Below are 22,790 nucleotides of genomic sequence, written 5' to 3'. Positions count from 1 at the left end.
GTAACTGTATGGCATACTACAGCTCTTATTCTGTCACCATTTCGTACTGGGGTTCCACTGAATGTCATGAACCCTCTTTGTGACCACAGTTGACCAAAATCATGAACAATTCCAAATCCGTATTGACTATCTGTGTATACTGTCACTCTCAGCCTGGTAGAGACATAATATGCTCTAGTGAGAGCCACCAATTCTGCTATTTGTGCTGAATATACACATGGAAGCCAAGATGCTTCCAGAGTTCCTGTAATGGTACATACAGCATATCCTGCCCTCAATGTGCCTGTTCCATCTCTTAGATATGAACCATCAATGAAAACAATTTGATCATTTTCTTCTAAACGGGTGTCTCTGATATCAGGTCTAGGCTTTGTACAGAGGTTGGTAACCTCAAGACAATCATGCTCTATGTACTCCTCCTTTTCAATTTCAACAGTATCACTTGGCAATAATGTTGCTGGATTAGCACTGTGCATCTTTTCAAAGTAAAATTTGGAGCTCCTAATATGCTCGTCTCATATCTTGTCAGTCGAGCCCCTGTCAAATGTTGTGTTTTTGTCCTCATCAGCAAAATTTCAACAGAATGTGGCACCATTACCATCACTGGGTATCCCATGACCAACCCGTTGCATTGGGAAAGACTTTGACCAACTGCGGCTACTGCTCGCAGACAACCTGGTAAAGTTGCTGCAACTTGGTCCAAGGTAGCTTAAAAATAGTCTACTGGGCGATAAGCACCTCCATGGACCTGTGCCAAGACAGACAAAGAACAAGCATCATGTTCATGACAAAACAATGTGAAAGGCTTTGTGTAATCAGGCATTCCCAACGTCGGAGCTCTGCACAAACTCTCTCTCAATTCAGTGAAAGCCCTCATCTGATCTTCATCTAGAACAATGGGGTCTGTGATTCCCTTGTGTGTTAACTGTTGTAAAGGCTTGGCAATTTCAGCAAAATTCGGAATCCATTGTCTACAGTATCCTTCCATTCTCAGGAACATGTGCACATCTTTCTGGGAAGTTAGTGGGGTCCTTTGCAAAATCATTGTAATTCATTCTCGGGAAATTCTCCTTAGCCCTTTCTCAATTTGATGTCCCAGATATTTAACAGATTTCTGACAGTATTGTGAGACCTTGTGACCAAAATCTCCTAGATGATTCAACAGGGCAATCGAGTCATGTTCACATTCATCTCTTGTTCTGGATGCAATCAATAAATCATCAATGTACTGAACAAGAGTTGATTGGCAAGGTAATTCCAATGACTCCAAATTCTTTTTCAGAATCTGATTAAACAAGGATGGTGACTCTGTATACCCTTGTGGAAGCCTGCACCAGCTGTAGACTTTATCTAGGAATTTGAAACTGAAAAGAAACTGAAGTGGTACTTAAAAGAAAGCTTGTGACAGATCAACTACTGTGAACCACTCTGCCTCGCATGGAATCTGAAACAGTATCACTGCTGGATTGGGCACAATCAGACAACACTTAACCACCATATCATTCATTTTTCGCAAATCCTGCACAACCCGGAACTTCCCACAAGGCTTTTTCAGTCATATTATAGGTGAATTACATGGACTGCTCAGCACTTCCTTTAGAACGCCCTGCTTCAAGAAGTCCCCAATTATTTGTGCCACTTTCATCATCACATCTTGCGGCATATTATACTGTGGAAGCTTTGGGAACTTAATATTTGGCTTCAATGTGATTTTAATCGGTTCCACTCCTTTAATCAAACCCACTTCTTTTCCTGTCAAATCCCAGACCTTCTCCTTCACAGTTCCCTGCAACTCTGCGTGCATCTCCTTCATTGTGAACATAGGAAAAATCTCAATCAATGGGTATTCTTCAAATGTCTTGTTAAGGACCGTGGCTGATGCCTGCTCTTCCTCATCATCACTGTTAGTTTGGACTTCTATCCCTGCATCTGTACAATTTATGGAGCATTTGGTTTTGCACAATAGGTCACTGCCTAACAAGGACATAGGACATGAATCGCACACCACAAATCGATGCAATCCCACATAATTTCCAATCTCAATTTGCACCAATTCTGTGATAGGGTTGGTTAGCTGTCTATTTTCCACCCCGCAACCTGCACGGTTCTTCCAGAAAGGGGTAAATCTGGCACTTCCACACTCCTCACTGTGGAGCGTGTGGCCCAGTGTCCACTAGGAATGAGACCTTATGTCCCATTAACTTTCCCTTTACAAAAGGACCTCTCTGATCTACCTCTAGGGACGCAGCAAGTATACAGGCTCCTTCATCCGAACTGTCACTCATACAATCATCGTTTAATTCATCCTCAATGTGAAATGGGAATTGGTGTACTGTGTTTTTACTGTTATCTGATCTCTGACCATTAATGTGTTGAGTAAGCATAACTTGTTGCTGCTCCATAGGGGCTTGGGGTATATGCAGTTGCTGTCCAGGAACTATAGGAATCTGCTGCTGTACTAGTGCTAAAGTAGTAAATTGTGCTTGAGGCACCTGCATCTGCTGTACAGGCAAAAAGTTTTGACCTCGGTTTTCAATATTCAGAACTTGGCCTCTCATTCTGGGGACTCTCACAGTTTGAACTGTACTGACATCGCCTTGCTGAACCATTCCTTCCTGTACCATCAATGGGCACTCCCGCTTCCAGTGTCCCACGCTTCCGCACAGGTGACATCGCAACATCCTTTTCATGCCCTGCATGTCATTTTGAACAACCACCGTACTCAGATCCGGACCACGCATCATGTCCTCTACCTCTCACTTGTGGCTGAAACGTGATAGCTCTCTGTTGCGGCAGCATCAGCGGCACTAAAGCTCCTTGCACTCCTGATTGTGCTACCTTAATCTGCATCACCATTGCTCTTTCCTTCAATTTCTTTTGTTTCAATTCAATCTCATCTCTACAATATTTGGCATACTGCAGCACCTCATCAATCAGTTTTGCCTGCCAACAAAACAAATGATTCTTAATCATCTGCCCTACTTCGGGTCTCAATCCTTCAACAAATCTAAACACAAAATGCAACATGTCCTTTGCTTCAACTGCTTCCTTTCTACTATATTCTTTGAAAGCGTTTAACAATCTCTCGTAATAAGTGTGTATTGACTGTTTGGTTTCCTGAACTGTCCTGTCAATTCTCTGCCATTCAATATTTTTCGGTGAAATTCTAGTTTTCAGATACTCAATCACCTTATAATCATTTTCCATTACCTCAGGTGATGGTGTACCCGTAATCTTATGTCTCTCAGGTTCACTTGTTGGCCAGTCTACTGCTCTCTTGCATTCGACCCATAAATCGGCTGGTACAACTATCTCGAACAAAGTGTTCAAGTCTTCCCACAAACACTTGGAGAGTTTCACAAATCTCTCTGTCTGTTGGTACCATTCAACTGGCTTCTCCCTCAATTTAGGATAATCATTTGTAAAGGACAGTATGTCACTTCGATGCCATGGGACATGAACAAACTGCCCCCCTGGAATTTCCCTCATTGGCAACATTTTGACTGCTTCTTCTCTGTCTGTTCCCTCTCTTTCACCTTCTGAATCTCGTTTTCGTTTGTCTTTCCTTTTCGCCCATCTGCCTTCCCACTTCTCTAGTGCTCCCCAATCTGTGCACTCTGCAGCAAGTCCCTTAAATGTGCCTTCATTCCTCCTGACCTCATGTGTTCAAAATCCTTTGCTTCGAAGTCCAACCTTAACTTGGTCTCAAATGCTTTGTTGTTTTAATATCAATGTCATGCTTCTCAGCTACTTCTGCTAATTTCGGGTGTATTGTCCCAACTTCCTTTGTAATCCTTGGACATAAATACCTCAGCTCATCTTCAGTATAGGATTCTAACCCATTCAATCCCTATGTTCCCTCAACTAATTCATTTGCCTCGATATTTAGTCCTATTCGATTCAGTTGCTCTTCCCCTTTTGAGGCACCTTGAGATGAACTTAGACTATCCAGCCAACTAGTTAACTGCTGCGCTGTTGGCCCCTGCAATTAAATGCTACTTGCATTCACCGCTGGCAACTGTTGTGCCCCTGTTCCCACAGCTTGTGGTGTCAAAAGCCTCATACTCTGATTTGCATCTGGCAGTGCCACAAGAGGGCTAAATCCCACAGGAGATTTAAGCTCACCCGGATAGGACTTGAAGATGATGTCGTCGGTGCTGAGTCTCCCACTCCCCTTCTTCCTAAGCTCTGTGATGTCCCAATCTGTTCCCCACTTTCTGCCTGCTTCTGGGCATACAAGGGTACCGCTGGCCCTACAGTAATCGGTAACGATATTGCATCCGGGGCTGTTCTAGACCCTGCACTTTGTGTGAGTGGTACTCCCATTGCCTTCATTCATAACTGGTGCTGATCTCCCTGTTAACTGATTGAGCCTCGATATATTCTGTATCTGTGCTGGTGGCAGAAACATTGGAGTCGAGTCAGTCTGCACTAACATTGGCTGCGACTGTACCTGCTACCTCAGCACCACAATATTAGAAACAGTCTCAAGAGTTGATACAGTCGGATAAATGCTGGGTGCTGAAGGTGTAGGTACCTGTGCTTGAGCTTCCGCTCTGGTTACTGCAACTGGTGTACTCTGGTGTACTCTGTACTGCCCCTGGTATCTGTCCTCCTTCTGCTGATACAGCACCCGCAGCTCCCTTGGACGTTCCAGGAGTAGCAGTAGGAGCTGTAGCAATATTCCCTGGACCCCCTGCGCAAGTTGTCATTGGTGGAGGTCTATCTCTGTGTAATGTAGTCTTCAACTCCAGAATCGTCATCATCCACATAGGATTTCTTTCTTTTTTTATTTTCCTAGTCCTCCCTTTCCTTGCCATTTTGTCCCTTATCTGAATCCTCACTTTCTGTGATTGCAGGAAACACCTTAATTTCCTTTGTGGTAGCCATTCTCCTTCTCCATCTCTTTTGTTCCCAATCCCACCTAGCTTGAGCTAGTGACTTTTCTATCTTCTTTATTATTCTATTAGTTTTTAACTCATGCTGCTTTCTGGTCACTAGCTCCCAAACTGCTAAAGCCTCAAACTGTGCTGGTCTCGGTAGCGGTCTCATGTCATATAGTGATAATCGCAACTGATCCAAAATTCTCAAATTAAACGTTCCATGCTCTGGAAATGCTAAGGTTCCCTGATTCTTAGTCAATGCGCTCCATTGCTTTAACCAAAGAAACGAAGCTATGCCTTTCTCTGTCATTACAAGATGTGCTGGACTATCCTCCGGGGGGGGGGGTTGGTTCCCCCACTGAAGCCTTAATGTAAGATTCACCCTTCATTGCACTCTTAAATGCCTTGAAGAACAAGTTACTTACCTTCAGTAATGCCTTTTCTGGTAGATACACTAGCTACCTGTGGATTCCTCACCTAATGAATTCTCCCAATGTGCCAGCATTCAACGGAAATTTCCTTCCTAGCTCTGCATGTCGACAAGGACATCACAATTGCCCGACTCCCACGCAAAGCCGTCTGACGTCATCGAGGCAATAAGAGGTCCTCGTCGGCATGCTGACGTCAGTTTTCACCATTTTCTACATGCCTTTGAGGCGAACAGGTGACTACTGACAATACATACTTGACATGAGCACATCAATCAAATATAAAACACAATTTTTAATCAAACATAAATTGCAAAATATCAAATATATATATATACATATTGAAAAATATATATAACCTCACATATGTACAAATATATACATATACCATCAAGCAAAAATACACATTCTTATATACAAACGCACCCCAGGATATCCTGGCAAGACCATCCAGGCAACGGGGAGGCGTGTGGGACCGTGAGGAATCCACAGGTAGCTAGTGTATCCACCAGAAAAGGCATTACCGAAGGTAAGCAACTTGTTCTTCTGATGGATACAACTACCTGTGGATTCCTCACCTAATGAATAGAGTCCCAAAGCAGTACCGCACTCGGTGGTGGGTGCCTGAATGGTCACACCAAGAAATCCTGCAGCACGGACCGTGCAAAATGGCCATCCTTCCTAACCTCTGAATCCAAACAATAATGCTTTGCAAAAGTATGGAGGGATGCCCAAGTTGGGGCCTTACAAATGTCAGCCACAGGAACACCTCTAGCCAAGGCCAAAGAGGCCGACTTAGCCCTAGTGGAATGGGCTCTAATTCCCACAGGAGGAATCTTCCCTGCCAAGGAATATCACACTTTGATGCAAAGCACAACCCACCTGGATAGTGTTCTCTTGTGGACAGCCTTGCCTTTCCTCTTCCCCACATAACCGACGAAGAGCTGATCCTCCACTCTGAACTCTCTCGTCCTGTCGATGTAGAAACTCAACGCCCTTTTTGGGTCCAGCCGATGCAGTCTCTCCTCCTCCTTTGATGGATGGGGAGGAGGATAGAAGGAGAAGAGTGTTATAGACTGCCCTAAATGAAAGGGTGTAACAACCTTCGGTAGGAAAGCCGCCTCGGTCCTCAACAACACCTTGTCTACATGAAAGGAAGTGAAAGGGGGCTTAACGCTAAGCGCCTGAAGCTCACTCACACGCCTAGCCGATGTAATGGCTATAAGAAAAATTGTTTTTAAAACCAAAAGCCTTAAAGGACATGAATGCAAAGGTTCAAACAGTGAATCCATCAGGAATGTTAACACCAAATTTAAATCCCACTGAGGCATAACAAAAGGAGTGGGAGGAAACCTGTTAGTAAGTCCCTTTAAGAACCTTAAAACTATAGGGGACTTAAATAAAGAAGGTTGATCAGGTAGGCACAGAAAGGCTGACAGTGCCAACAAATAGCCTTTAACAGTCGCAACTGCAATACCCTTCTGCGCCAAGGATAACGCGAACGATAAAATGTCTGACAAATGGGCACATAAGGGATCAATTTGACTCTCTCCACACCAAGCCACAAATTTTGCCCATCTGCCAGCATAGATAGATTTGGTGGAGTGTCGCCTGGCCGATAAAATAACATCCATCACTTCTGGTGGGAGAGAAAAGGAACTCAGATTGTCCCGTTCAATCTCCAGGCATGAAGGTGCAGGCTCTGGAGGTCGGGGTGTAAAATCTGCCCCTGTGACTGCGAGAGGAGGTCTGCCCTCTGAGGGAGACAGAGCGGAGGGCACAGTGAGAGTTGGAGAAGATCTGTGTACCACACCCTTCTTGGCCAATCCGGAGCTATCCAGATAACTTTGGCCCAGTCTTGGTGAACCTTCCTCAGAACCCGAGGAATCAAGGGTATGGGGGGCGGCACGCGTAAAAGCAACTGGCCGAACCAGGACATCTGAAACGCGTCCGCCAATGCTCCTTGCACAAGATACTGGAGGCTGCGGAACGACGGGCAGCGCACGTTCTCCTGAGTGGCAAACAGGTCTACCTGCAGAAACCCCCACATCCAGAAGATATAAAGGATCAGGTCTGGATGGAGACGCCACTCGTGATCGGTCGATATGTTCCGACTGAGGCTGTCTGCACGTACGTTCATAACTCCGGCCAAATGGTTTGCTACTATGCAAATCCGATGGTCCTGTGCCCAGGACCAGAGTGACAGAGCCTCTCTGCAGATAAGGTACGACCCTACTCCCCCCTGCTTGTTGATGTACCACATCGCGGTAGTGTTGTCTGTCAGAACCTGAACCGACTGACCGCGAAGGGAAGGGAGGAAGGCTTTGAGAGCTAGACGTATCGCTCGCAACTCCAACAAATTTATATGAAACATCTGTTCCACAGGAGACCAATGACCTTTGATCTCCAGGTCCCCCATATGAGCTCCCCACCCTAGAGTCGAAGCATCCGTTATGACTGTGGCCACTGGCGGTGGAAGGGAAAACAGCCTTCCTTGGGAAAGGTTGCTGTCCACAGCCCACCACTGCAGATCCGCCGCAGTGTGTCTGGAGATCTTTATCGACTCCGAGATCCCCTCTGTGTTGAAACCACTGCCTGCGGAGGCACCACTGAAGAGCCCTCATGTGGCAGCGTGCATAAGTGACCAAAAGAATGAAAGAAGCGCACAGACCGAGCAGACCAAAGACCTTGAGGACTGGAACAACAGCTCCACTTTGAAACATTGGAATCAACACCTGAATGTCCTGAATCCACTGAGGAAGAGGAAAGGCCTGATTCAATGTTGTGTCCAGTACTGCCACTATGAACAGGAGGCGCTGAGAGGGCTCCAGGTGAGATTTGGGCACGTTCACTGAAAATCCCAGGTCAGACAACAACTATGTGTCAACCGCAGGTGATGCAGCACGAGCTCTGGAGACTTGGTTTTGATCAACCAATTGTCCAGGTAAGGGAATACCGCTATTCCCTTCCTCCTGAGATTTGCTGCAACCACCGCCATCACCTTCATGAAGACTTGAGGTGCAGAAGTAAGACCAAAAGGAAGGACCGCAAACTGGTAGTGTTGCGATCCCACCACAAACCATAGATAATTCCTGTGCGACTTCAGAATGGGGATATGAAAGTAAGCATCCTGCAAATCGACAGACACCATCCAATCCTATTCGTTCAACGTCAAAAGCACCTGTGCTAGGGTCAGCGTTTTGAATTTCTCCTGTTTGAGGAACCAATTCAAAACCCTCAGTTCCAGGATAGGCCTCAACCGACCATCCTTCTTTGGGATCAGGAAATATCTTGAATAACAACCCTGACCCCTTTCCCACTCTGGAACAAACTCCACTGTACCTTTTGACAAAAGGACTAGAACCTCCTGCTGCAACAACAGGAGATGGTCTTCCGTGCAGAAGGATGGGCGGGGAGGGACGGGAGGGGGAATATCCCGAAAAGGAAGGGTATAACCTTTCTCCACAATATTGATGACCCAGGAGTCTGATGTGATTGACTCCCACATACGGAGAAAATGCAATAGCCTTCCCCCTACAGGAGAAGTATGGGATGGAATGGATGGAGGACTGAGGCCCGTATTTATACTTTTTGAAGCTAAACTGCGCTAACGCAGTTTAGCGTCAAAAAGTTTTGCGCCGGCTAACGCCATTCTGAAGCGCCATGCGGGCGCCGTATTTATTGAATGGCGTTAGCCGGCGCAAGCAGACCGGCGCTGCCTGGTGTGCGTGGAAAAAAAACACGTACACCAGGCAGCGGCGGCGTAGGGAAAAATGGCGTTAGGGCGTCTTAAAATGGCGCAAGTCAGGTTGACGCAAAAAAATCGTCTTAACCCGATTTGCGCCATTTGAAACGACGCCCAGACGCTATTTACATGACTCCTGTCTTAGTAAAGACAGGAGTCATGCCCCCTTGCCCAATGGCCATGCCCAGGGGACTTCTGTCCCCTGGGCATGGTCATTGGGCATTGTGGCATGTAGGGGGGCACAAATCAGGCCCCCCTATGCCAAAAAAAAATAATAAAAAAATTATACTTACCTGAACTTACCTGAATGTCCCTGGGGTGGGTCCCTCCATCCTTGGGTGTCCTCCTGGGGTGGGCAAGGGTGGCAGGGGGGGTCCCTGGGGGCATGGGAGGGCAGCTGTGGGCTCATTTTGAGCCCACAGGTCCCTTAACGCCTGCCCTGACCCAGGCGTTAAAAAGTGGCGCAAATGCGGGGTTTTCTGCCCCGCCAACTCCCGAGCGTGATTTTTGCCCGGGAGTATAAATACGACGCATTTGCGGCGCAGTCATTTTTTTGGACGGGAACGCCTACCTTGCATCTCATTAACGCAAGGAAGGCGTTCACGCTAAAAAATGACGCTCTTTCCTCATACTTTGGCGCTAGACGCGTCTAGCGCCAAAGTATAAATATGGCGTTAGTTTTGCGCCCAATTTGCGTCGAAAAAAACGACGCTAATTCGGCGCAAACGGAGTATAAATATGCCCCTGAGGCTGTTTTCCCTGTTGCACCCCTCCCGAGCAAGAGGCAAGGTGCTGCTGGGCGGCCCCTCTCGTCCTAACCCTACCCGCCCCCTATATGACCTATAGGGAAGAGTAGTGGTAGGTTGCTGGCCTGCTGGCTGCAATTTCCCCCGAAAATAAGAGCCACGCCCAAACCCCTTGAACCTCCTAAATAATCTAAAAGGGGTGGTGGTAGAAGCCTGCAAGCCCAGAGACTTAGTGGTAGCCCTGCTCTCCTTGCAACATTCCAAGGCAGAATCAGCCTTAGTACCAAACAGCTGGTCCCCATCAAAAGGCAAGTCTAGGAGGGTTGATTGCACATCAGATAAAAACCCAGACGACCTCAACCAAGCATGCCTCCTGGTTGCTATAGACGTGCCCATCGCTCTGGCCACCGAATCAGATGTATCTAGTCCTGACTGAATGACCTGAGTTGCTGCTGCCTGCGCATCAGTCAGAAGGCAGAGAACATCCTGGGACAAATCAGGCTGTGCATCCTTGGCCGCGTCCATCAAGGCATAGATATACCTGCCCAAGACACAGGTCGTGTTGGTAGACTTCAGGGCCATACTGCAGGATGAGAAAGCTTTCTTTGCAGATTGTTCCATCTTTTTCGATTCTCTGTCCGATGGGGCCCCAGGGAAGGACCCAGGAGCTATGCGTGAGGAACACGAGGCCTGTACCACCAGACTCTCTGGAGTCGGGTACCTTGAAAGGAAACCTGGATCCCCAAGAGCCACTCAGTATCTCCTCGCCACAGATCTACTCACAGCAGGTGAAGATACTGGCTTTCTCCACACCTCCATGATCGGTTCCGTGAGCGCCTCGTTAAAGGGGAGGAGTGGCTCTGCCGCAGCTGAAGCAGGATGCAATACCTCTGTGAGGATGTTAGTTTTGACCTCAGCCGCAAGAAGCGGAAGATCTAGAAAATCCGCCGCCTTCCTCACCACTGAATGGAACGAGGCAGCCTCTTCAGTATACTCCCCAGGAGATGCCAAATCCCACTCTGGGGAAGTGTCAAGATCGCTAGCGGAGTCCAAGCCCTGAATGTCTCCCAGGGGCTCCACGATCTCTCTTTCCTCCAGGAGCTGCCTTCTATATTCCTGTTCCTCTAACAGTCTCAGAGCCTTTCTCCTGGAGCGCAACCTGGCCTCTATCCTTGGCGTCGACAAGGAGTTAGCCAAAGTTTAATACCTCGGATGACAGATATTTGGATTCCCCTGACACCGGATCCACTGGGGCCGTGGACAGACAGGCCCTCTTCACCAGCGTCGACTGGAGCCGTGGCAAAGTCAACGGCACCAGGGCAGCAGAAGCTATCGGCGTTGCAGGTCTTCTTGGTGACGTCAACGGTACCAGTGCCGAACCAGCACCTTCTACCGGACAGAAGGGCATGAAGGCGTCGGCTTGCGTGAAGCCGGAACACCTAAATCAAAGGCCAAAGGACCTAAGGGACCAGCCGGTGCGTCGCCAGGGGCCATGGAGGCAAAGATATTGAACATCGCATTCAAAAATGCGGCCGGATCCGTACCCGGAGCCGGGAACACTGGATAACCCTGCGGCATCAGATACCCATGCAGCGTCGGTGCAATAAACTCCTGTGGAGCCGGCGTCAGATCAGGCACCTCAGATTGCACCAGCAAGAAGCCAGGGTTCTGTTGAGGGTCGACTTCAAAGACCGACGGCGCAGGAGAGGCCTGGGGGCTCTGGGTCTGAGGTGTCACTGTCAGGCTGATCTCCCACATCAAACGACGACGAGCCGATGGAGACCTTGAACGAGACCTGTCCCTCCCCTACCGACGTCGGGAATCATGCCAGCGTCGGGAGTTATGACGATGTCACTTATGGGTCTTCGAAGATTTGGAAGACGACCTCCGATGTCGGCGCTTCACCTTTTTCTTCGACTTAGCCAAAAACAACTTGGCTTCACGTTCTTTGAGCGCCTTCGGATTCATTTGTTGGCACGAACCGCACTCCCTCACATCATGCTCGGAGCTTAAACACCACAAGCAGTCATTATGCGGGTCCGTCACCGACATACGGCCCCCCCACTCTCTACAGGGCTTAAACCCGGATATTCTAGGAGAAGACATAGGGGGTTATTCCAACTTTGGAGGAAGTGGTAATCCGTCCCAAAAGTGACGGTAAAGTGACGGATATACCACCAGCTGTATTACGAGTCCATTATATACTATGGAACTCGTAATACGGCTGGTGGTAAATCCGTCACATTTGGGACAGATTACCACCTCCTCCAAAGTTGGAATAACCCCCATAATATACAAAGTTTCACCTTCTGAGAAACAGTTGCTCCCTAGAGCCTGAAGAAAAAAACATTTCTCAAAGGCACAGAAAAAAAGGGAACTGACATCAGCACGCCGGCGAGGACCTCTTATTGCCTCAATGATGTCAGACAGCGTCGCATGGGAGTCGGGCAATTGTGACATCCTCGTCGACGTGCAGAGCTAGGAAGAAAATTTCTGTTGAATGCTGGCACATTGAGAGAATTCATTAGGTGAGGAATCCACAGGTAGCTAGTGTATCCATCAGAAAAACTTAATTTGCCTGTGTTATGAAATACATTTCAATAAATGAAATAACTTTTACTCCCGAGTTTCCCTTCACCCGTACGCTCAACCAATTGCCTCTCACGGGCGCCTGCCAATACAGTTACGGCTCTTCTCAGTAACCGACCTATCCCAGCGCGGCACACACTGATGTCACACTAACACACAGCGGCTGACAAAGTCTTTCAGCTTGTTCTCCTTGACTCAAATTCATTTGACTAATGCAATTATTTTGCAAGCGTCTTCAACAAATAGTAACTAAAACAAACCTGCTGGTTTACTACAGGAAAAGACACAATCGCTTCAGGGACCTTACAGATATTCACTAATGGCACTTTCTAATTCCTTAGCTGTTCCTCTTTCTCAGTCCCCCGCATTCGCAAGTAAAATTCGACCTGCAAACCTTACTCTCAACTGATCTTTGGGTCTGTCCTGGTGCACATAGGACTCACCAAATCTCAGTCGAAGCTTCTCTTATTCATTTAACATGCATTCAGACTTGTTGACCACACCCGATCAACCTACTAAACCAGACAGGTTACAACATATATCCAAGTGTCTAATACACTTGTCAATATACTCCGGAGTCTTAGACTACGTAGGGTCCGTACATCACCAACAACCATGTGGACAATTTTTTAGCACAAAGCGCCACACACTATTGAAGTTCGACGACTTCCTAACTCTCATACTTGGAGTACGCACACTCCTACTAACCCTAAACTGGAATACACAAATACCCTACTTTTCACCTCTCATACATCACAATTCACCAGCGGTCTGCTTTAGCTTTAGGCAAGCACAATTTTACTACTCTGATACTATCCCAAAACACGCCAGAAAACATACTCAATCTACCAACGGGATCCAGGATCTGGGAAAGTCATTTCTGGGTTTAAGGGGACATCATCTTTGCCATCATTACCATTTCAGAAAAACAAAGTTCAAACCTCATAAAATCTAGACACCTATACTCAATTTTAAACGACTACCATAACCTTTACTCACCACTTAACTAGTTCCCTAAGGAAACTAACCATCAGTCTGCTACCAAAAACTACTAGGGCACCTTGTCCTTAATGAGTAAACTCACAAGGGGACGCGTATAGGTCGATGAAACTTTTGGATCGCATAGGGTGTCCTAGTCAAGTGTTATGAGTAAGAAACATCCACAATAATAAATTCAGTCATCAAATAATACCAAAGACTAGTCTAATTAAAAAAAATACCTTCACTCATAAAAAGGTTAGTTTTATTCCCTATTGATTACAACTTAATCAAAAACCTAAACGTAACCATAATCACCATAACTTTATTAGCAACATGAATAATGAATCACCAAGATTTTATTAATATGCAATGAATGTTAATCAAAGCATAGCAATTCATGAGCATTGAACAATTCAGCAATACGAGTCAGTCAGTCTGAGTCAAAGTCACCATTAGTCACCCTTGTCAGCCTACCTATCTCAAATTAGCATCAGCATGTGGGTCTTCATGATAAAAGAATTTAAGTTGGAAAAATCTAACTAAAAGGGATTATTTTTTTTTTTAAAACAGCGCAGTTGGTACCTAGAAGAAAAAGCACACGTTAGTCAGTTGAGTTATATCTACCTATCCAAGATAGATCAGCAACGTGTCAGTCTTCGTCTCCAGGTCATCAGTCATCAGTTAGGCTTGGCTCGCAGGGAGCAAGCCCAGAATGTCAGCACTTCGACAGCGTCTCCTGACGTCATCAACTTTCGCCTCTCCCTTCTGATTTTTCCCCATGTCATGACTTTTTATGAGGGTCTCCCAGTCCATCCCACAATTCGCCAATTGGTCAACCTTATCAGAGGTTTTTGTTTACCACTTGTATACGTTATTTTGAGAGTCAAGTTCCATTAACATGATTGGTCCTTCTGTCGATGAGGACATTCATCCGGCTCTTCAGGCAACAAAATTGTTGCTCTAGCTTTTAGTCAGTGGCTCCATTGTTCAAGTCCTGGGAAAGTACATTTAGTCTACTCTACACAGAATTGTATCAATTTGTTCTGATCTTCTCCTGTCCGCTGGTAAGTTTGAAGATTTTTCTAGCAGGGTTCATTGTTGAACTCTGTACAGTTCATGGTCCTTTTCTCCAGTTCCAGTCTTCAGCAGCTCATTGCGTCTCCATGTTTAAGCAAGCAAGGCCCAGCTCCGACCAGGCCCTTGGAACAGCTAAGTTAAGAATATGAACTATCACAAACATAAGGTTATACTATTGATTATGACATATTAATACATCATTTCATAAATTCCACATTATTTTGGTACTGTTAACACAAATGGTGACCACTCTCCGTGGGCACATTTTACACATTACACGTTATTTCAAATATTAGCTCAAATTGTTATTATTTCTCATTAGTATGTTCCCCCAAATCATTAGAATATTCTCATATTGGCATATCAGCTGCAACACAAGCATGATATTTGGGACTATTGTATGCTGCATATAATTGGCTTCAGAACAAATTGTCTCGAGGGAGACAGGGTGAGCAGAAAATGTGTCAGGAAGCCTTTTCACTGCGAACAGGTCTCTTTTAAGATATTTTGAGTGTTTTAAATGAGGCGTGCTCTCACTTTAGGCCCACATTATGGCCTTTGTGACACAGGGCAGCGCAGCAAATCACCTTGCTGCGCTGCCTCCTGTCACAGAGAAAGGGCAGGAATGTGCCTTATTTGTCCAATATGGCACATTCCTGTTCTTTCCTCCTGCGTTGGCGCTAGGGTGGGCACCCTTGCACTATGGTGCAAGGGTGTGTGTTGTATGCGGGACTGTTTTAGTGCAGGACACCTTCCTGCACAAAAACAATCCTGAGAACCTTTTTCTCTTTCTATGTGTGCTGACGAATGTAGCACACATAGAAAGAGGAAGCAACGAGGATAATTTCTCCTTGTTGTGCCGCTCCTGGCCGCATTCCTAGGTTTCCAAGTTCTTGGAAATCTGGGAATGCAGCAAAATCCATTGATATTGCACTGGAACACTCATGCAACGCTGGCCGGCACAACTCCCTGGAACAAACTAATGTATTACGGCATTTGAGCTAATGCGTTACATTACTCGAGATTTAATAAGTGCAGGGCCTTGTAAGGTGGCCTTGTGTGGCTTCATAAATCTCAGTTAAGGCTTGCATCGCTCTTGCACCACTTTGCATGGTGAAAGAGCAATGCAAACCAGGCCATACATATGGCCTACAGTTTATTGGTTACGCAGTGTTCAGGATTATGTATATGAAATCAGCTAGCTGGGATGCTGCCACTGAAAGCCAGTTACTCTATGGAACTAAGGGCCTCATTCACAAGCCCGTTGCGCCACTGCTGTGTCATTTGTTTTGATGCAGCAGTGGCGCTAGTAGTGCACTACACTGCTCGATATTTACAAACTGACACATTTGGCCCAATGCGTACATTTGCAAAGCCCTGTGTCACATTATACCTGGGGCAGGTATACTGTATGCCACATAGGCGTTCCAACAGAAAAAGCCACGTAGAACTCATGCAATTAAATTTAAAACTTTTCACTGCGTCACTCTACGTCTTCACTGCCTCACATTTTTACCGCCTGCTCAGACCAGGTGAAAAAATTGACACACGTCTTTTTCCAATGGGACTCTCTTCACATTGCTGGAGTTGCGTTCGTTTAATGACGCAGCTTCAGCAATCTGCCACTTTAGTGCCAATAGAAGTGTCCGAATTTCTGACACATCTGTGAAAACATGCACCATGGAACTCTGTATTGTAAATAGAGTGCATCCACACCATCAATGGTGATACATCAGTTCCTTGCAAATGAGGCTCTTGGTGCCTACATATCCCCACGGCTCTCTCCGAATTAAGATGTTGGATAAAACAAGTCAAAATTAACCCATCTTTCTCTCGTGCTAATCAAGTTAAAATTAAGAAATCTGCATGGTTGCTAAAACTCTCTTTACCAAGGTCCAAAAAATTATTGAAGATCTGAGCTCACATGCTTGGTGTCCTTGAAGCTCACTTGTCAGCATGGTCACCTCATTCGGAAACCCACAAAAAGACAACACCATTTAACTCATAAGATGACCTGTAGTTATTACGAAAGGGATATGTTATATGAAAATGTAGCCTTACTCCCGAAGGGTTAATTTTCAGATGGTTGGAAATCACCCATTAGTTCCTGTTTCTCCACACGTATGCTGAGTAGCAAAGCTGAAAGATAATTGGATAATGCAAGCGAAAATTAGTTTTGCACACATAACTAGGAAATTAATGCAAGCCCTGCAGCTCCTGCAGTGCAAGTAGACCCAAACCCCTTCAGGGTCCTTAGTTTTCAAAAGGGCCCAATTGTGATCCGAGATCAATGAATATCTGTGAGATGTGGGAGACTCAGGGGTCTCTCTTCACCTTCTGCAAGAGGGACCCATAATTTTACTTTACCCACTGCACATAACAAACCATTGCAAATCTACCTCAATGTATTTTTAAATGATTCAGTCTCTTTCCATGTGTTTGAAGGAGAATCATGAGAAAAGCCATACACCACAAAGCCTGTCCTTGATGGGCATGACTCAATGCCTGTGAAGATGTTTTTAATTTTTGTGACCTATCTTCATGACATTTAAGTGGTGGAAACACAAGTTACTTTGTTCACTATTATGTTATGAAAATCAAATTGGTATGCAATGGTATGTGAAGTTTCAAATACCTGGAAACAAAGGTATGGGAGGCCCTGTGACAGGGACATGTCTATCAGGAGGGAGGGGAGATCTTTTTAATAATAAATTAAGACAGGGATACGCTCTCCAGGAACATGACTACAAAACAAAACAAATGAGGTTATCCCTCTGCTTAAACAAGACTCCTGTGCACCTCACGAATAAACACCTCCTTTATGCACAAATAAAAAGAGTCTTTTTTTTTCATTTTTATACATAACCCTTGCCCACTCTATTTGTGGCATGCTTCATCATGTGGTTCATCTTGGCACCTAAAAGCTAGGAAGGGCTTGACTGTATTCCAGGGAGTTATTTGTATATTGGTGACCTGGGGAAGCTAAGTGTGATAAAAATGTCTCATCCACACCCAGGTATCGCTTTATTAGTGGGGTGGAGGTGCACAGCCTAAGATCAATATAGAGGGACAGTGAAAATGTAATGATCCTATGACCCTCGTTTGGGTCAACATGTTTCTGCCCTAGTGAGTGAGCAAAAAAACGAATGAACTGGGGTATTCCTTATAGCAAGTTCCAAATGTTGTCACTACCCTGGTGACAATCTGTGAATCTCTATTCACTACACAGGCAATACTCTTTAGCATGTGAGGGAGTATTATACTCTCCTGATCAATGTAAGGTACTTGATCAACTGATGAGTGGTACCTGTAAATGAAGACACATAAATAAACGTTATCAAGGTGAATAAGTTAAGATCATGTTGTGCACATGCACAAAAAAAACAGAATTCATGTTTTATCTAATTTACTTAATTTATGGTTAAAAAAAACCATATTGCTTATTTAAGTGTGAGCTATGATTTGTGAAATGAGACCTGTTGAAATAGCTCAATGTTCAACATTCATTTGGTCCTTCGCATCTTCACATGTACAGGTGGAGCTTTTTGGCTGTGTCCTCTGTCTATAAATATGTGTTTGTGTACCCTGATCATTCTTGGTGTTAGTGCATACCCCTCTTGTTCTCCTTCCCCAGGCACAACACCACTCAGCCTTCCTCTTTTGACTGCAATGTCATCCCCAAACCAACAACCCAAGTTACAAAAAGTAGCGAAGAGATTCACAGCAAAGTGCCCCCTGCAATGGCCATTTGTCAGAGTGTATCTGAAGATACTAAAGGAATATCACCTGTTGGCATCTGTCCAAACACATTTGATCTTGGCTTTCCTAGTGCAAGAGAATGTCTAACAACACGAAAAGACCCAACTGTGACTTGAAAGTACTTTATCATGTGAACTTATAACGGCAGAAGTGCAGTATTTTGTCCTATTAAAAAACAAATTATTATTACTTTTATTAATATTCCTAATTGAACAACTACTTATAAATCTATTACACTGGTGGTGCTGGCACCGATGTAGTTATATTTATTCAGACTTTCCATAGAAAAGGCATTTTGGGCCTGATTACAACTTTGGAGGAGGTGTTAATCCGTCCCAAAAGTAACGGTGAAGTGACGGATATACCACCAGCCGTATTACGAGTCCATTATATCCTATGGAACTCGTAATACGGCTGGTGGTATATCCGTCACATTTGGGACGAATTAACACCTCCTCCAAAGTTGTAATCAGGCCCTTTGTGTTTTTGTAATAAGTTTGACACTGTTTGATGATTCTGCACATAACGTTCCCAAAAAAAGTTCATCCACTTGGTTCCTTCATGGAAAGTTGTGCACAGATCCATCAAGTGGTAATCCAAAAGTTTTATATGAGCATTGAAAGAGGGGATTAGGTTGGGCATTTAAGAATTAGCCTTCAAAAAATGAGAATTACATGAACCTCTGGGTACCGTAGGTATATGATGGGACTCCTGCGATAACATAATCAACAAATAATGTTGCATCTGGTTGGCTGCGGGAGCTTTTACTCCTGTTGGCCATTTCAGTACCATTTATCAGAAGGAGGAACTGCAGTACTGAAACCATGTGATACGATGGCTGCAACATCAGAGAATATTGTAATAGTAATTTCACTAACTATCCCAGACGAGCGTCAAAGCGCTTTTTGGCGAGTGGCACGTTACTCCAGAACCCAAAAGGATTAGTAAGGGAAATATAAGTATATTATTAGATTTGGTATAGGAAAATATGAGTTAATTTAAGGGGTGGACATGTGAGTCTGTTAATTGATTTGAATAGAATAATGGAGGCATAGAAGAGGGTGGAGTCCAGAAAGTGTTAATTGGGAGATTGTTGTAGTAAGGTGAGGTATGGGATGAGTAAAGGGGAAATGGAGGAGGGAAGAGTCTGCAGAAAGGGATTAGGGAGATCATAGTAGTAAAATGAGGCTTGTGATGAGTCAAAGGAGAGATACAGGAGGGAAAATTTAGTAAGGTTGTTTGGGAGATCATGGTATTAAACTCAGATTTGGGGTGAGCCAGGAGAGATAGAGGAAGGAAGAGTCTAGGAAGGGTATTTTGACGATCGTAGTAGTAGAATGAGGTTTGGGATGAGTCAGAGAGGGGAGATAGAGGATAGATTTAGGAAGGTGTAGGGTGAAACAGTGTAGTGCCCTGGAGAGAGTCATGTTTTTCTCTTGTACAGTAGGTTTAAGGTAATAAATATATAAGTATGTGATTACATAGCATGGGAATATATATATAAGGAAGGTAATATATTGATATTTAAAGTTGTATTATATAACCACAGACTTTCACGTGTTGCAGTAAGTGAAGTTGATTTATTTGTTTAGTGTTGTTACGATTGTGTTTTCCTCAATATTTCAATTGTGAAATGCTTGTAGATAAATAGTTAGGATATTATTCACCTATTGCAGTAGATAAATAAAAACAGAGACTCATACGCATCTATATATATAGAAGCTATGCAATGAACTATGAACATGTTCATCATCAAATAATATATACACACACACACATATATATATATTTATTTAACCGTACTTAATATATACATTTGTTAAGCCCGCCTAAAGAGTGTGTATATATTTTAAGTGAAAAAACATACAATATACCACAGAATTGTGAGGAGAAAAAACTCAATAATAGAAACATTTACACAAAAACTAACTAACCAAATAAATAAACAATACATATTAAATAATTGAAAAATAATTATTATATTATTCAATTAATGCAAATTCATTGTATCAAAATGACAAGACAAATCACTATGGGGGTCATTCTGACCCTGGCGGTCAAAGACCGCCAGGGCGGAGGACCGCGGGAGCACCGCCGACAGGCCGGCGGTGCTCCAATGGGGATTCCGACCGCGGCGGTAAAGCCGCGGTCGGACCGGCACCACTGGCGGGCTCCCGCCAGTGTACCGCCGCCCCATTGAATCCTCCACGGCGGCGCAGCTTGCTGCACCGCCGCGGGGATTCCGACCCCCCCTACCGCCATCCAGATCCCGGCGGTCCGACCGCCGGGATCCGGATGGCGGTAGGGGGGGTCGCGGGGCCCCTGGGGGCCCCTGCAGTGCCCATGCCACTGGCATGGGCATTGCAGGGGCCCCCGTAAGAGGGCCCCTACATGTATTTCACTGTCTGCTGTGCAGACAGTGAAATACGCGACGGGTGCAACTGCACCCGTCGCACAGCTTCCAATCCGCCGGCTCGATTCCGAGCCGGCTTCATCGTGGAAGCCTCTTTCCCGCTGGGCTGGCGGGCGGTCTGAAGGCGACCGCCCGCCAGCCCAGCGGGAAAGTCAGAATTACCGCCGCGGTCTTTCGACCGCGGAACGGTAACCTGACGGCGGGACTTTGGCGGGCGGCCTCCGCCGCCCGCCAAGGTCAGAATGACCGCCTATGTCTATCATCCGTCTGATCATGAGAATTGTTTCCCATATAACATTTTCAGCAGTGAAATGCACCAGTAATAATCATTACATGTACATCATAATTGCACCTATAATGTTCATAGCATGTACATCATATATGGATAAAAATTACCAACATTTATCCATCCTCAAGACGCAGCTGAAGTTGCCAGCCATTGCAGTTGCCAACACGTATTTTGTAGAATATCCACTTCTTCAGGGCAAAATCCCTTCAAAAACAGACCAACATACCCTTTTTAACTCATAACGTAAATGCTTCACAATCCACAACAAAACTCATCAAACAAAATTGATAACTAATATTAGGCCCATACTCTTGTTCATCTACTCAAATACTGCATCACAAAGAAACTGTGCATATCCATTGCCATATGTGACATCTTCAACGATCCAGTGAAATTAACCCTCAAGAATGAAAACTAGCATTGCTGCACAAACCTCCAAAGTGAGTTCAGGGGGATAAACTGACTCCTGTGGGTGAGAGCGCATGGGCACTCTCAGGTATCCCATACTTACATTGAAAATACATACAATCAAATGATAAATGTTTACATACACAGGGATATGCAGAACATTGCTGTTTGAGTATAGTTGTTATGTAGGAAAGAGCCACCTCTTAAATAGTCTTCTGAAGATAAGAAAGTTATCTGTGGACATTATATTTGGGGATAAAGAATTCTATCATTTGGCTGCTCAAACAGAGAAACATAAATCGTCTGGCGGATCGTCTGGCCACTGGTAGCCAATGTAAAATTGTATAAAATTCTTTATTTGCAAAATTAGCATTTTGAATTCTGTCTTAATAGTACTTATATTTAGTTTTCTTCATTGTTGATTTGTATATTCTGTTAAGTTTACATAGGTGAAGCTTGTCTTGTTTGCTATTTGTTTTGAGCCAGGTTTGTTGCAGCTTTCTGGTTTGCTGTTTTATGTTTTTTAGTTCTGTATTTCTCCAAGGTGCTTGTTTTTTTTAGTCCTTTTTGTTGTTCTTAGTGGTATTAGGATATCAAAAGCTTCCTGTAGCCACTCAAAGTTTTTGATCAGAATTTATAATGTCTAGATCTGTGTTGGCTGTTTGTTGTGTCTAAGGCCCATATTTATACTTTTTTAGCGCCGCATTTCTGTCGCTTTTTGACGCAGAAGTAGCGCAAACTTACAATATACAATTGTATTTTGTGGGTTTGTGCCGCTTTTGCGTAAAAAAATGACTCAAATGCGGTGCTAAAAAAGTATAAATATGGGCCTAAGTATTCAAAATTGAGTTTGTTCCAAGCTTGATAGGTGGATGCATGTGAGGTGGTCCTGTTGCGCCCACCATTACAGGACTTAAGGACTCATCCCCACGACCTGAAACAATTTAAAAAAGGGAACTTAGGAGGCAGTGAGAGCACACCCTGACCCATACATCTGTGTGTGAGTGGATCGGTCCTAAATGGTAGGGATACCGAAGGTAGGGAGAGCCAGTGATGACAAGCTTGGTTCTTGATTTGCATGCATCTCTGTTCAGTTGGACATCTGAGAAAAAGTGGAAATTGCAACTAAGTGATCCGTTAATTTGTCAACCTTTTGTATTCCAGGCAGTTTAGTGTTTTTAATGCTTTTTTGCTGTTTTGAAGCTGGGATGTCCTGCTGCTTGATGCTTGGGGAATGGGCTGAGCAATAATCTCATGTTGTTTACATTGACCTATGTGGAACTCCCCAAAGCAAGCAGTTTTTGATGCTGTGTTTTCTACCATGGATGGTAATGAGCACAACGAAAACCTTCAGGCTGCAAACACTAAGGTGAAACTCAGTCTGAAAACAAGGTTGTTGAAGGTGATAGTGGCCTTCCCATCAGAGGAAGAGAAAGAACTACCCATTTTCAAATGCAGACAAGTAAAAAGCT

This window comes from Pleurodeles waltl, chromosome 6 (genome assembly GCF_031143425.1).
Source record: "Pleurodeles waltl isolate 20211129_DDA chromosome 6, aPleWal1.hap1.20221129, whole genome shotgun sequence".
In the NCBI taxonomy this organism is placed as follows: domain Eukaryota; kingdom Metazoa; phylum Chordata; class Amphibia; order Caudata; family Salamandridae; genus Pleurodeles; species Pleurodeles waltl.
Note: the sequence above shows the minus strand (reverse complement) of the source record.